We start from the raw sequence: 17,601 nt of genomic DNA, 5'->3' as shown, positions 1-17,601 counted from the left end.
CAGTAGTCAGCACTTCAGTGTTGACAAGAATATCAATATATGGTCGTTTTTTTATAATTTTCATGATTACAAAAATTTGAACTTTTCGAAATACTAAGGATTGTTTATCCCCGGAATAACTTACTTTAGCCGTATTGATACAACTTTTTGGAATTTTGGATTCTCAAAGCTCTTCAACTTTGTCATTGTTTGACTTTATGACTATTTTGCTCTGAACGTCACTGATGAATCTTATGTAGACGAAACGCGCGTCTTGCGTATTAAATTATAAGTCAGGTACATTTGATAACTTTTTACACCACAGGGTCGATGCCACTACTGGTGGACATTTTGTCCCGAGGGTATCACCAGCCCAGTAGTCAACACTGTGGTGTTGACATGAATATCAATTATATGGTTATTTTTTTTTATAAATTTCCTGTTTACAAAAGAATGATTTTTTAAAAATAATAAGAACTTTTTTTTTATCACAGGCACAGATTACCTTAGCCGTATTTGGCAAAATTTAAAAATTTTGGGTTCTCAATGCTCCTCAACTTTGCCATTGTTTGGCTCTATAATTTGTTTTGTCTGAGCGTCACTGATAAGTCTTATGTAAACGAAACGCGCGTCTTGCGTATCAAATTATAAGCCTGGTACCTTTGATAACTATATTCATCTAACAATAGAAATATGCATAGACTAAGATTATAAAACATGAGAAGAGTTAAGGGGTACATGGCTCTACACGGAGTCAAACTTGGTCAGTCAACAGAACGTTAAACAGCATGACAATAAATTTGCCTCTTTTGAAAAGGATACGTTTGGAATAGGACGAATATTATGTACGTTTTTGTACCAATTCGATGTTTCTGTTGTTCCTTTGTTTCCCGCCTATAGTTGATGTGTTTCTCTGAGTTTTGGTTTGTAACCCGGATTTGTTTTGTTCTTTTCTTAATCGATTTATGACTGTTGAACACTGGTTTACTACTGTTGCTTTTATTTGTGTACCCCTCTAAAAAGATTAATATGATATTTTTTTTTAATAAAAACTGTCTATTCTTTGAACCGAGTTTTTGGTCAAAACATATATATGTATTTGATAATATCAAGAATACCAACTCAACTTAAACTTTACAACGGAATGTCCTTTATCAGCAGGTCACACGAAGATAAGGACGCGAACTGGATCTTGTTCCCGATTTCCTAAGGTAAATTTAATATTAATATTAATTTCTTTCGTCTAGCTTTATTTATTTTCTGAATGTGAAGTATGGTGCCAGTAGATAAATTGAGATTGGTAAGTTAGGAATGTGTTTGTCAAGTAATATAATGAACGAATGTTCCATACGACTCATACTCCAAACTGTTTTTTCCATTTTCTTTATATATATATATATATATATATACAAATTTAAAAAAATCCTGTAACCATACAAGTTATGATTAAGTTTCCAAATTCAAGAACGTGATCTTGCGAAATTGTAAATAAAAATTTCGGTTCAGTGAGCATGATAAATATAAATGAAAAAGGTTTTGTTTGCAAGGGCGATAATATGTGTATAGCTATGGATTTACCGCTTTTTTCATCAAAGTTTTCAAAAACTCTCATGGATTGACATTCATTTTAGTCGTAATTGTAAATTTAAAAGGCAAATTCAATAATCGCTAGCCATATGACGTGACCGTTCTATTTATTGCCCAGACTTAAATTGAATGCCAAAGTAAGTGACCAGTGTTATCGCTATCAATTATTTATTACAATTAGGGGCTATGCAGTGCTTGACATATAAATGTATTGATAAGACACTCTCTTGTCTAATCTTGAGCCTAATTGTTCAAACAATAAAAAATAATAACGCTATGTCAAACTGTTCTATAAATAAGATTCTGATGCATAAAAATTCAACTATTTGAAAATCTTTTTCTAGCACACAGATATACTCATAGTTGAAAAATGAAATCTAACATCCTGTTCTTTATGGTTTTGGTATTGTCATTTAGGGAATGCCATTCTTGGTGCACAGCAGAGCAAGTCTCAGGTAGACGTACTTATAAATATAATTATTTTCTGTGACTGTATCTTGCATTTTGTAGGACAGTGGCAGTGATATACGGAAAAAAATAAATACATTACCAAGTATATTCGTCATTTTCGCATCAGGTGAATGACTTTGGTACTATTGTATTGTTCATTTTTGTATTTTTCTGTCCTGAATGTTCTAGTGGTATATTTAACATTGCCATAAAAGTGCGAGGTTTGTCTATCCACAAAACCAGGTCCAATCCAGCATTTTTTCTTAAAATGTCCTGTACCAAATCAGGAAAATGGCAGTTGTTATCTTATAGTTCGTTTCTGTGTGTGTTGTATTGTCGTTTGTTTTTTTTGTTGCACTTCAGTGTGTCTGCTGTTTCGTTATTTACCTTTTATAATTGTTGTGTTTCCCTCAGTTTTAGTTTGTTACCCGGATTTGTTTTCTCTCAATCGATTTATGACTTTTGAATATCGGTATACTACTGTTGTTTGTGATAGAAATATTATTACTTGTCGTCTTCTCACACCCGACAGGTAAACCCTAACCATGATGGGTGATCCCCCCCCCCCCCCCCCCGCTTTATCAATGGATACGCCTCGTATAAAAAGTGTAACGCTCCTTTCTAGTTGAGAACCCTTGCCACGACTCTTTGAGAGACGCGTAGATGGCCTGATGGTAGGTGCTATTGCCATTCATAGAAATACCCTCATTTTGCAGTGGCAGTTTAAAATGTAAAATAACAAAAATTCAAACGGAATGTCCCTAATCAAAAGCTCAAACACATTAAACAAAAGTTCCGTCCTTCATCCCGGACTTCACCTACACCCTCAGGCAGATTTGGCCTTGGAAGAATTTGGCTATTATTTTAGGTCATTTATACTAACATATCTCTTCAACTGTTAAGGCCTTCAAATATTTGACTTTAATCATTTCTAATGGAGGAATATCCAGAAAAGCGCTCTTGACGCATTAAATTTATAACGTGATGTTTTTATTTATTTTCTGCTACGGGACATATGTTTTGAATTTTATGTTAGCTTATTCTCATGTTGAACATGCAGCAAACTATTTCTACTGCAGTAAATGCAGTCAATGTTCATTGTAATATTTGTCGTTAGTTCTTCCTACTATACACTCGGGATTAAGAGAACATTATGTGTCGTTAGTTCTTCCTACTATACTCTCGGGACACTATGTGTCGTTAGTTCTTCCTACTATACACTCGGGATTAAGAGAACACTATGTGTCTGTTTTTCAATGAAAGCTGAACTTAATCTCTATACTGGTTAAGGAAAATATATTTTAAGTACTAAGGCTTTTCTACTTCAGGAATAGATTACCTTAGCTGCATTTGGCAAATATTTTCGGAATTTTGGTCCTCAATGCTCTTCAACTTCATTTGACCTTTTTAACTTTTTTGGATTCAAGCGTCACTGATGAGTCTTTAGTAGACGAAACGCGCGACTGGCGTAAATACAAAATTTAATCCTGGTATCTGTGATGAGTTCATAGATGAAACACTGAAAATCTAAAATCATACATACACATATGCTTCATAATAAACCAATTTCGTTATATATAATGTATCTTCATTAAACAGCAGTTCGTTTATCTTTCAAGAAAATTCCCTTGGATGTAACTATAAAGGTAACTTTATACGAAAAGGAGAGACCAAAAGCTTTTACCAGCCTGATTGTGTTAGGTGCAGCTGTTCTGAAACAATACATTCATGCTGTTCGTAAGTCTTTAGACTATTTTGACATAAAATCTGGTGATAAATTTTAACAAAAAATCGGCCGATACATAGTTGTGGTTTATTGCAAATGAGACAACAAGCTTAAGAGACAAAATGATGTAGAAATAAGCAACTATGCGTCACAGTACAGTCTCAAACTATGACCGAAACTCATACCACATAGCATAAGATAAATTTATAACAGACAAAAACGACCCTATGAATGTAAACAACAATAAATGGAAACCTAATATGATATACAGCAGCATACGCCAACCATTGTGTTACTGACTATGACCTGGGACAGGCACATACAGAAAACGGCGGATTCGAACATGTTTTGGGCGTCCAACCTTCACAAACCCTAACTTTGGACAGTGTTGTAATAACATGGGGCGTCCAACCTTCACACACCCTAACGTTGGACAGTGTTGTAATAACATGGGGCGTCCAACCTTCACACACCCTAACGTTGGACAGTGTTGTAATAACATGGGGCGTCTAACCTTCACACACCCTAACGTTGGACAGTGTTGTAATAACATGGGGCGTCCAACCTTCACACACCCTAACGTTGGACAGTGATGTAATAACATGGGGCGTCCAACCTTCACACACCCTAACGTTGGACAGTGTTGTAATAACATGGGGCGTCCAACCTTCACACACCCTAACTTTGGACAGTGTTGCAACAGCAAACACAAGAACAACCTGTACAAAACTATAATAGAAAAACAAATATGATTTACAACAAACGATGACCAATATTTTTTTTTACTTCGGACTGACATCTGTAGAGAGTGGCAGGGTTAATAATTTTTAGGGTACTTAAGCCTCCACTAACCTTGGACATTGGTACTACAACACAAAATTATACAAAGAAGATCAGATAGGGACTTAATTTGATACAAGGTACACAAACAACTATAACAGAACACACAAGACACGAAGTGCATATCTCAGAGTACTTGCAGTTACTCCAATCTAATTAAAATATTGATTTCTGATTACGTTCTACTACATATGCTCATATGTAGTAGAACGTAATCAGAGATCAATATTTTAATTAGATTGCAGTTACTCAAAAGAAAAACATAATGTTGTGCAATGCCAAATGTTGCTTTTTTTATATAATTTTCCTTCCCTGTATAACACCTTATAAAGGTCTATCCGACAACCACTTAATAATTTGGGGAGGCCAGGGAGATTTTTGGCAGATTGAACATATATTTTAATCTGCTGTCCCATATGCGTAACTTTTGATCTGCTGTTGTAACACTCTTTTATGAAGAGAGACCAACAAAATTATTGCAAAAACTTATATTAAACGATGAGAAAACAAGCAGGAGACTACAAAAGACTATTTAAAAAAAGCTTAAGCCTAAACAAAGCGAACCCTCCTCACGGGTTATCAGATTCTGGTTAATATGTCAGACATGCATAGCATTAAACTGATAACCATTTATATAAATACAACTTGATTAAAAGACAATCAATCATCATCGTCTATTTGATTTATAGGCCTTTATGGTAAGACAGATATGTATTAAGAAATTTGTACTTTTATATCATTTCAGAATAAGCATTACAATAACAAGCGTGGGGCCAGAATGTGAAATTGTTCAGGAGGGTTGTACTCAACGAGCAGTTTTGAAGTCGGATAGTAGTGAAGCCTGTTCTACGGTAACTGCAATTGGCAGGTAAACCAGTTGGACCCTGATTCGTTATAAGGGGAAGTGTTGTAGTATTTAGAATTAAAGCCATGTTCCAGACTTTATTACACTTTCAGTATGATAACAATATATATAAGTATATGGTATAGAAGAAATTGTATTTTGTTGTTGGAATTTTATTTGGCCATAACAAGTTATTTACAACACTATCGGTATATATTTGCAAGATTGAAATCTATGTCCAGCCTCAAATATGAGTCATTTCCTCGGAGCCAAGCCCTATTCTATATTGTGTAATAGACTCATTAAGGTATGATCATTATCTTCTTAAATCTGTGTATTTGGGGGTTCGTCTTTTAAGTATAAAGAAGCATTGAAGGTTAAACGGTAAATTTGATTCGAATACTTCAAAATCGTAATCCAAATAATTACGAAACCTTTAAAAGCTACTTTAACTTTTATTTTATTTGTGATGCTTTCCTACGAAGGTAACAGTTATAACGTCTTGAAATTTATTTAATGTTTTTAAGTTGAGCCTTTCTACGTCCAGAAAAATGCAGAATTTCAACAACAAAAAATTAGACCTTTTTCTGAAATTTAATCTTTCAAGAGATTAAATAAAAAAACATGTGCATTGCACATTATTTTACATTTTTTTGTCATGATATTTGGACTCTGCCTCGTGCAAAAAGGCCCCCCCCCTTTTCAATAGACCAGAATTTAAAACGTATCATAGTATTTACACTACTCTAACTAGTTATAATGCTACAAAAAGCATAAAGTTTCTAATATACAAAATAAAAAAGTTGAAAATATTTCAAACACTTTTACTTAGCCATTGTATTTTGACACCCTACAGCAGAAAAAATTCACCCCTACCCTAAAAGTTCAACAATCTATTTATGATTGCATTTGCATTACTTACACTGCTGCAATATGTATCTTGAATGAAAAATTACATTAGTTTGAAAAGAAGTTTAGTAGTAACACCACAAAATCATAGAACGTCACATCTGGTTGCATGCGAAAAAGAGTCGAAAGAAATATTCCATTGAATTTGATAGTTGTAGGAAATTAGTTCTACATTGGATTAAATAATCTGAGTCATAAACATATATCTTATGTTTCTCAAAGCTTCAATCTTTTTTTTATTTTGGTGTTTCTATAGAATATTTGGAAAACTTGAGATTACATGGTTACTAGTTAGATAGTTGCCTCAGTCACTATAGAGGCTAAGGAAGATCAAACAATGAGGAATACATACACTGCTTCTTGTTAAGGACAGTCCAAGACTGGAATATCCTACCAGTCGACACACTTGCCTCAGTCACTATAGAGGCCAAGGAAGATCATACAATAAGGCAAACAGACACTGCTTCTTCTTATGGACAGTCCAACGCTGGAATATACTACCAGTCGACACACTTGCCTCAGTCACTTTAGATACCAACACCGGCTCGTCCAAGGAATATAAAATAATGAGATATAGAGACCAATATCATCTCTTCAAAAGAATATAAAACAGTGATACACAGAGACCAACTTCGCCGTGTCTAAGGAATATAAAACAATAAGGAATACTGATACTCCATCTTAAGGGCAGTCCAGGACTAGAATTCTTACCAGTCATCACAGTTTCTTTAGTTAACATAGAGGAGTTAAGGATAAGTCTTTGGGATAGCCAACCAGTTACTCGCCTGAACCCAATTCATATGATTTAATTGTATAAATGACAGACTTTTTGGATGTACATATCCTAGTACTAGTATACAAAATTTGTGCACACCTGCCATAAGTAGCCCAACTTAACTTAAAACTGTCGACAGAAGTTTTAAAGATATCTAAAGTGCATATTTCCCTCCCCTTTTAACAAAATTTTACGCATTTATAGACCTAATTCACAAATTCCTAATTGACTTACCTCTTAATGTATAAAGGCTATTTATATCATTTTTAATATTCAGACGCTTTTAAACGAGTGCTTACAAGTAAAAAAAATAAATAAAAAATACCGAACTCCGAGGAAATATTAAAACTGAAAGTCCTTAATCAAATGGCAAAATCAAAAGCTCAAACACTTCAACGAAAAAATACAAACTATCATATTCCTGACTTGGTACATACATCGAAATTCAGAATAATCCGGAACATAGCCCAATAACATACACTTTGCCTTAGTTCAGACCGCAATAAATGCAGGAAAGTAAACGCGGTTTGCACGTCTGGCGCAACTACAAAATTGCAATCCTGGTATCTATGATGAGTTTACTTTTAATGTTTATTTCATTCCAAATCCCATGTATAGAGTTTAAAAGGTTATAATACGGAAACAAAGGTTGACGCTAAAAATACGAATCAATCAAATGTTGAGTGATATTGTTTACTATTGTTACTTTTTTCATAAGTTACATAATTCAATTCTTATTGTTCCAAAGTTATTGTGAAACTGCCTTTTCTAGAGGTGGCGTAAATTAGATGTGGATACTAAAAAATTCCAAAGATCTTTTAGAGTACATACAATCTAAGACTCTCTCATCTTGCAATAGTATTAAAACATTTGACTTTTCTACACTTTACACGAGTCTTCCCATTCCAAACTAAAAGACAAACTGAAAGAGTTAGTATTACTTTGTTTCATTAAAAAGAATAGCGAACGTAGATACAAGTATCTTGTCTTGGGGATGGATAATCCTACTTGAAACTGACATTATCAAGATGCTAAATTTCTTGATTGACAACATATTTGTTACGTTTGGAGGACGTGTTTTTCAACAAACTGTCGTAATTCCAATGAAAACCAATTATGCCCCTCTTCTTGCCGACTTGTTTCTTTGTTATTATGAGGCTGACTTCATACAGGAACTTCTTAGGAAGAAAGATAAGAAGTTAGAAATATCCTTTAACTTTACGTTCCGCTATATAGATGATGTTCTCTCACTTAATAATACAAAATTTGATGACTGTGTTGAACCAATCTATCCAAACGAACTAGAGGATACTACAGATACAGTTAAATCTCTCTCATATTTTGACTTACAAGTAGAAATTGACAATGAGGGTCGGTTGAAAACAAAACTTTACGACAAAAGAGATGATTTCAACTTCCCATTTGTGAACTTTCCATTTCTATGTAGCAACATTCCAGCAGCGCTTGCATACGGAGTATAAATCTCCCAATTGATACGATATTCCTGGGCTTGTGTTTTCTATCATGATTTCCTTGATAGGGGAGTGCTACGCACAAGAAAGTTATTAAAAAAAAGAGTTCCAAATGGTGAAGTTGAAATCATCCTTTTGTAAATTTTATTGACGCCATCACGAGTTAGTTGACCGTTATGGAATAACCGTTTCACAGATGATATCGGATATGTTTCTTATGTCATAACTTCAATACCCTTCCCTTTTCACGAATGTGACCTACCGAATTAGACTTTTTACCGGAGTTGTAATAATATAAGCAACGCGACGGGTGTCACATGTGAAGCAGGATCTGCTTACCCTTCCAGAGCACCTGAGAGCACCCTCAGTTTTTGGTGGGGTTCGTGTTGCTTAGTCTTTAGTTTTCTATGTTGTGTTTCTGTACTATTATTTGTCTGTTTGTCTTTTTATTTTTAGCCATGGCGTTGTCGGTTTATTTTCAACCTATGAGTTTGACTCTCCCTCTGGTATCTTTCGTCCTTCTTCTTAAGTCCAGTTACAAAGATGGAATACGGGAAAAGTATGAAAGACAGCAACCAACAACACCAAAGAATTATACGGGCTCTACAAAAATGGCAACAGTAGTATACTTCTGTTTTAAAGTTATCAATCAATTGAGAGAAAACAAATCCACAAACTAAAACCGAGGGAAACACATCAACTCTAAGAGGAAAACAAGGAAACTACAGAAACACTGAAGTGCAACAAATATTAAACGACAAAGCACCATATATATAAACGAACTATTATATATCAACTGACACATACCTGACTTGGTACATGACAATTTGAGAACAAGTTGTGCGTAGAACCTGGTTTTGTGTCTAGTCAAACCTTGCTCTTTATGGAAATGACATGACGGAATACAGTACAAATAAAGAAACATATAATAGTGATTAAAATAATACCAGTCGGTTAACGCGCGTTTGGCGCTAATACAAAAGTGAAATCCTGGTATATATGATGAGTTTACTTTTAATGTTTATTTCATTCCAAATCCCATGTATAGAGTTAAAACGGTTATGATATGGAAACAAAGGCTAACACTTAAAATCCGAATTAATCAAATGATGTAACGCGGTTAAACATGTTATTGTATTGACTAAACTGACTCCCTTTCTGAAAAGGGGCTGCAACAACACAAAATAAAAACAAACTACAAGTATGTTGGAAAAGACTTGACTGATCAGATCGGTACAAAAAATAACAAAAACAACTAACAAAAAAAAAAGAACACACTGTATCGACCTTAAGTACTCTTAGCTACTGAAAGTAAATGCAAACCCCAAATTTCAACGAGCATAAATAAAAACGTTTTTATCAGACGGTAATATTAATCAATACAGTCATCTTCGACAGTTTTAGTGGATGAACCACATAAGCAGGTTGCGAAAAGTATGACTTTGTGCAAAATCAAGGTTTTTAAACAAGTAATGTATAACCTCCACCAGCAGTGGCATATTCCCAGATGTTGCAAATAAACACATCATAGATACCGGGATTAATGTTATGTAAGCCATGCGCAGGGTTTGTCTACAAAAGACTCATCAGTGACACTCGAATTACAATGTTAAAATAAATAACTACAGGTCACCGAACAGATTTAGGAACAACAAATAACTTAGAACCATAAATGTTTATAAACGGATATTATAATATAGTCATAAGCGTATTAAATCAATGAAAATAAATTCAATGTTCAAATATCTCAATACAATGTTTTAAAATACCTTCAAGGGTACATTTCTTCAAAGGATCCATACGTTTAGATTGCTCGTTTCTGAATTGACGAGCTCTTTTAACTGTATCAACATAAAAGTTAGGGTATGGTATTCCGTTATTAATATTCCAGTGGACCAGAGCAGGTTTATTGTGATGATGTAGATATGTTTTATGAATCTCAAAATCTAATTCTCAAAAGTTATTGCGTACATGATATCAAATAAACTCATCATAGATGCTAGGATTTTATTTTATAATTAGGCCAGACGCGCGTTTCGTCTACGAAAGACTCATCAGTGACGCTCGAATCCAAAAATGTTAAAAAGGGCCAAATAAAGTACGAAGTTGAAGAGCATTGAGGACCAAAATTCCTAAAAGTTTTGGCAAATACAGCTAAGGTAATCTATTCCTGAGGTAGATTTACTTAAAAGACGTTAAGAAATAATACGGTAACTTTAGTTTCTAAACAAGGAAGAGAAAGGAGTAATGAATAAATGAGCAGAACTGAAAGCAGTCAAGACTTGGTAAGCCCACAGAACGTTGAATAGTACGACATCGTTAAACCATTTTATCACATTTTGAAGATACAAAGCATCGAAAGCAAACAACATCTTTCGTTTTTGTCATTGGTTATCTTTTATATAATATATTGGCTCAGTTCTAATATAGTTGTTCTTATTGACAATTATACAATCGGAATTTTATAAAACAAACCTATTGTATACTTCTTTAAACCTTTTGGGTACTCTCTAAAATAGAAAAATAATATAACATAGTTTTTTTTAATGAAAACTGTCTACTCCTTTGACGAAACCATACATGTATCGATATATTTGATAACAATGATAGCATGTCACGCCAAGATTACGCAATCATATTTCCGCTTTCCCAAGGTAAGATGCCATATCAATATCGTTTTAATGTTTTTGAAACAGATGGGTTATTTGTTTTTACAAAAAATAAACACTACTAACATAATGTTATGACGAATTGTACAAACAAGTATACAAAACTCGGATACTTCAATATACCAAAACATATTCCAGAACACAGATAAACATTTAGTTCAACAATGAAATCTAACATCATGTTCTTCCTAGTTGTGATTGTTTCCTTCAGAGAAAGCCATTCTTGGTGCAGCGTAATACCAGTAGCAAGTAATTGAGATTTCTTTATATACGCATGCATTGTCGAATATTTTTGTGAAAGTCGAATTTCTGGGCATTTCGGCTCCCTAATTACCTTTATAATTTGACCGTTACGAAATAAAACAAAAGCTTTGTGGTATGAACTGTGCTCATAATTGAAGGCGATAAGGTGACTTAATGTTTCTAACTTCTATGTCATGTGATCTCTGATGGAGCACTGTCTCATTGGCAATCATATCACATCTTCTACATTTTACATAAACATATAATTCATAAAACATGTTAATCTATGTTCTTTCTGATTTTTTATTATGATTTAACAGTCCAAGTTTTTTTTCAAGGATATCCCTTCAGACTTCCTGGATGCATTTATCAAGGTTATTTTATGCCAATAGGACGGAGCAGAACCTTTTACCAGCCTAAATGCGTACACTGCAGCTGTTCTAAAACAGTGCTGTCATGTTGTTCGTAAGTCTTTAGACTTAGAGACTTTTAACAGAAACTATTGCTTGCATGTCATGACTTTTTTTAAAGAGTAACAAGAATTAAAAATTGTAGATGCTCCATTGCATGGATAAAAAGTTGTGTTTCTTATAATATGCAATAACATCAATAATCACTGTTTATAACTCATGGTAAACATTTAAAAGCTGAATCCATACTATCTCCTAATTCAAACTAATCCATAAACATTCGAAAATTCAAAAACAGACAACAAACAATTAAGAGACATTAAAAGCAAATATATTTTTAGATATAAAAACAAATATAAAAATAAAGATATGTTGTGATAGCTGAGCATATATATCTCCACCAGAGACACAATGACGTAGAAGTTAGCAACTGTATGACACATAAGGGTGACTTTAAGCAACCAACCAACAACTACTCAATCACTTTAGGGCCTTCAGTAATGAGTAAATCCCTTTCTACATAGCAAGCTTAAAAAGGCACCGACATCACAAATGTAAAATAATTCAAACAAGATACAACTATAAACGGTTTATTTAATGTATAAGACAATAAAGTGAATACACAAAAAACAAATATAATATACAGCTACAAAGGACAACCACTGAATTACAGGCTCCTGACTTGTGGCAAACACAAACACTTACTGACATAATGTGGCGGGGTTGAACATGTCTTCAGGCGCCTAACCATTTCCCATACCTAAGACAGTACAATACAAGAACTAACTATACAAAACAATAATCCATTAATGAAATATAAATATGACTTACTGCATCAAACAACAACCACTGAGTTACAGGTGTCTCTTACTTGGGATAGGCACATACAGAATGTGTCGAGGTTTAACATTTTTGGGGCACATAACCCTCCCCTAGCACAAGACAGTGGTGTATCAACACAAAAAAACGAACTATTAAAATCAATTCAAAATTTACTCATTATTGGATTCATACAAACAAAAATACTAAAGAAACAAACACAGATCTGAGAGTATTTGCAGTAACTGAAAGCTAATTCAGAGCAAATAAAACCAAATAAAAAGCATGTATCTAAGACTAAATATCAATCAGTACACATGAAGTTGAATTAGTTCAAATGCCGCTCATAAACTGTCAGAGAAAACATGATCTTGTGCAATGAAAAAATATAAGTATATTATAATAGGTATAGGTATATATATTGTAGGATAAAGTCATTTTAATATATTTTGGAGGTTTGCTTTCCAGTTATTTATGATTTTGCTAGTCTTTGTTACATCTGCAAAAGTCTTTTCAATTTCTATCTTTTTATCTTATTCGTATACTTTTTATAACAATTATACGAAGTTAATGTTTATTAGTTTTTAAGGTGTGTTGGATAGAAAATTTTGGGTCTTTTGACGCGTAGTATTTGTCTCAAGATTCCATAAAACACTAACGATCATTTGCAATGTATAGAAAAATATATGGCGGATAAACCAAAGAAAACCAAATTTCTGTATAGAGAAACCAACAAAATCATAACCCCCCCCCCCCCCCCCCCCCCCGAAAAACGACGAAAAAACAAACACATTCTAGAAAGCACTATTGTATACATAAAAAAACTAAGACTAAGCAATACGAACCTAGTTCTGGAAAGGTTATCAGATCCTGTTCAACAATACGGACGCCAATTCTATCAACCCGATATTTTTTTTTAAATACAACAAGAATTTGCAGACAGCCAATGTTCGTCGTCTTATTAAAGGATAGCTCTGTATAAAAAAAGTTATAGAAATGTATTAATCGTTACAGAATAGGCGCTATTATAGTAAGCTTGGGGCCAGAATGTAAAATTATTCAGGTTGGTTGTACTCAGCTAGCAGTTTTGAAGTCGGATAGCAATATAGCATGTTCTTCTGCAGCTGCAGTCGGCAAGTAAACCTGTTGGGGACTGACTCGTTATTATAGAAGTGTTGTGGAATGTAGAATTGAAGCCATGTTCGTGATCATATGACAATTTTGACATAAATCAAATGTTGTATGATTGATATTAAAGAAGAAATGTTATTGGTGTTTTTTTTTTGTGGAATCTAATATGACCATTACAAGTTAGTTACAGTTATGGTATGTATGTTTAAGAGTCAAATCTATGTCCGACATTGTGTCCTTTCCTCGGAATCACAGCCTTTCCTGATCTTTCCTATATGGCGTCATAAACGTCAAAAATTCATGCCCTTTCTTTTACAAAATATGTGTTCTTTTAGCACTGAAGCGTTGACGTCAGAATCATCAAAATGACATCACTTCAAGAGATATTATGTTCTAAACGAATTAAATTGATGTCAGTTTAGGTCATTGCAGAGTTAATTTGTATTGAACTAGTTACAGTCTATTAAAAAGTTGTAAAAACACTTGTTATCTTACAATCAGAAAGTAGCCTTAGTTCCTTTTTTTATTTTATTATGAAAAACCGTTTATAAGTGAAAATGAGAGCAGTCGGTTTTTTTCAAATGCATGGTGGATCTTCTTCTTTCCCTATCCCACAGTTTAAAAGGTTATCACTTTGGTACCAAGGTTTACGCTTAAAATCAAAATCAAGCAAATGCTAGATTACATTGGCTACTGATGTTATACGTTCTTTTTTTATATATGAAGCGTCCACGTAACTGAGTTATAGGGCTACTATTGTTACACTATGGTTACACTTAGTTATAATTAAAAATTTGAATATTCAATAGTTATCAAAGGTACCAGGATTATAATTTAGTACGCCAGACCCGCGTTTCATCTACATAAGACTCATCAGTGACGCTCATTTCAAAATATTTATAAAACCAACCAAGTAAAAAGTTGATGGGCATTGAGGATCCAAAATTCTAAAAAATTGTGCCAATTACGGCTAAGGTAATTTATGCAAGGATTAAGAAAATCCTTAGTTTTTCGAAAAAAGTGAAAGTTTTGTAAACTGGAAATTTATAAAAATGACCACATTATTGATATTCATGTCAACACCGAAGTGTTGACTACTGGGCTGGTGACGCCCTCGGGGACAAAACGTCCACCAGCAGTGGCATGGACCCAGTGATGTAAACAGTTATCAAAGGTACCAGGATTATGATTTAGTACGCCAGACGCGCGTTTCGTCTACATAAGACTCATCAGTGACGCTCATATCAAAATATTTATAAACCGAACAAGTACAAAGTTGATGAGCATTGAGAGTCCAAAATTCCAAAAAGTTGTGCCAAATACGGCTAAGGTAATCTATATCTGGAATAAGAAAATCCTTCGTTTTTCGAAAAATAAAAAATTTGATGGGTTACATCAGTATCATTCATATATAAATTCATTTTGGGTTCTCTTTTTCAACAACGGCGGCATTCCATATTCATTTTGATTTCATTGTGGACGAGGAGAAGGTTGCTAACAGACTTCAAAGAGTTCATAAAACGAGTTTTTGGACTATAGATGATTACATGAAATGGGACTGCAGCGAAAAATTTCGTGCTGCACACACCGACCTGAGTGTAACTTATCTTCAATTGTTACACCACTATTATATGAGGTAGGGTTGGGTGCTAAAATAATATACCATACCACATTATAGATGTATGTCAAAATTTAAGAGACTATAGTCTAGTGATTGATGTTGCTTGGCGCCGTCTGTCATATTTTTTTTAGCATGAATTAGGACGGTGTCCTTTCTCTTTTAAGGTTGTTTCAAATTTCATTTTATAGAGACATTTGGGTCAGAAAAAAATACCCCAACAAATGGCCCTCTAATTATTTGCACGAAAACAGTATCTGCCCTGTACATATTTGCACCAGCCCCACCCAGAGAAAGATAAATGTTGCACAGTCCTTAAAGTCATCCCAAACCATTCTTAGGGTTTTCGCTATCTGTGTCATTTAAAAAAAATGTCGAATTTTCAGTACACCCATGCTAAAATTTTTATTTCTAATGGAAATTTCAGTTGTAATGGATTAAATGAAAGCTTGTCGGATTTGTGATTCAGAACATTACATCTATTTTGATAAAATTAAACTGCATTTAAGTCCGATTTTGGGGGTATTTGTGTGCGAACAGTGTCAGAAAAACACATTTCAAATGATTTTTTTTTCCGATTTTCTGATCGCCTTGATATCTGCTAAAGGGGACTTTTAAGAACGTTAATTATTACTCTAACGAAAAATCGTAGCTTCTTTATCATTGTTTGTAGCATATTATCGAATTAAACTAAATTCAATCAGCGTACGGGAGGTTCATGTCTATCCTGTTACCGCTAATTAAATCAGCCGTTAAATTATTCTCCCTATGAATATTTAATCAGTCAGTGTTGATTTCAAAAGTGCAAAGTAATCTTTACATTTAAAACGCCTCGTTTCTTCAACGATTAATTACACCAACAGAATGCTTGTAAAAAGTGCAATAAGGTGTTGGTAACCAAATTCACAATAGAAAACCATAATCACTTCACCAATGGGAGTAGTTATTTCACAACAGCAATAAAAAAACGAAGAAATTTGTCTATCCTGTTACTATGGTTGCTATGGTTACAGTAACAGGATAGACAATTGTAGACAAAAACGTCGTTAATTTTTTTTTATCTTAACCTATAGGTGCAAAACGAATGAAATATTTCGTTGTTTGAACTCATTTTAAGGTTATAACGTCTTAATCTTCCCAATTAAGCATTTGCAGGTGCAATACTGATATCGGTAACAGGATAGACAAAAGGGTAACAGGATAGATAGACTTTTATATAGTGATATGTCAGAAACGTACGTTCCTGTTACCAATGAAATAAAGAGAAAAGTAAACTAACTTATGAGGGATTTACTTGATGTTGGGTTTGTTTGAAAGGGTGAAAAAATGCCGAACAATATAAATTGCTATCTTAGACTTGCATTACTGGTGGTAATTTTTACAACCTTTGAAAAAAAATTTATGGGCATTTTTCAGTACAACCTGGAAATTTGGCAAATAATCTATTATTTTACAGAATGAATATATATATGTAAGTTTATTCTCTTGAAAACCATCTAATTGGCTACGTAAAACAAGCTTACTTATACTTTTTTAAAATTGTTATTTGGATGGAGGGTTGTCTCATTGGCACTCACACCACATCTTCTTATATCTATTAACATTTTATCTAAACCTTTTCTTAATAACCCAAAGTTTCTTTTGAAAATGGTAACAGGATAGACAAAATATTGTACCACCGATCAAAAAATGTTTAAGATATTCTTGTATGACACCATTAAGATTGCATCTTTTAATATAGTGTTCTTAAAGTACTGCATGTTTGTTTTGATTTGCTTATGTAGAGGGTTGTTTGAATAAGTAACTTTTAAAAAATAAATTTTTCAATTTCAAAATTCGACTTTTTTTTTAAATGACCCATCTCCCAATTTACTTAAATATTATCGGACACAAGAATTTGAAGGGTGATTTTATTTGCAAATCATAAATTACAGTATCACAATAAATAAACGGAATGTAATCTGTTACAAGCTTAATCATATATCAAATTATATATCCTTCAGTTAGCGTTTCTTTTGTTGTCGAGTATCGTGGCTTACGCGCCAACGGAATTTTATGACGTAACATTATCCGATTTACATCTATCACGTATTAGCAGGTTCATCAATACAATATGGAAAACATTGATT

General features: G+C 33.6%; 2 long non-coding RNA genes across 2 annotated transcripts; both read left to right on the top strand.

The window, feature by feature from the left end:
* The first annotated feature begins 1,088 nt into the window (after nucleotides 1-1,088).
* LOC139518563 (uncharacterized) lies at nucleotides 1,089-5,583 on the top strand. The gene is made up of 4 exons (XR_011663410.1): nucleotides 1,089-1,190; nucleotides 1,911-2,021; nucleotides 3,636-3,753; nucleotides 5,328-5,583. It is a non-coding gene; the product is annotated as an uncharacterized lncRNA (long non-coding RNA).
* A 5,751-nt stretch (nucleotides 5,584-11,334) lies between these two features.
* On the top strand, nucleotides 11,335-13,992 carry LOC139518562 (uncharacterized). Its single transcript, XR_011663409.1, has 3 exons — nucleotides 11,335-11,500; nucleotides 11,833-11,959; nucleotides 13,738-13,992. It is a non-coding gene; the product is annotated as an uncharacterized lncRNA (long non-coding RNA).
* The last annotated feature ends 3,609 nt before the right edge of the window (nucleotides 13,993-17,601 follow it).

Source organism: Mytilus edulis, chromosome 4, assembly GCF_963676685.1.
Source record: "Mytilus edulis chromosome 4, xbMytEdul2.2, whole genome shotgun sequence".
In the NCBI taxonomy this organism is placed as follows: Eukaryota; Metazoa; Mollusca; class Bivalvia; order Mytilida; family Mytilidae; genus Mytilus; species Mytilus edulis.
The sequence above is the reverse complement of the archived record's forward strand: the minus strand, read 5'-3'. Positions and strand labels throughout refer to the sequence as shown.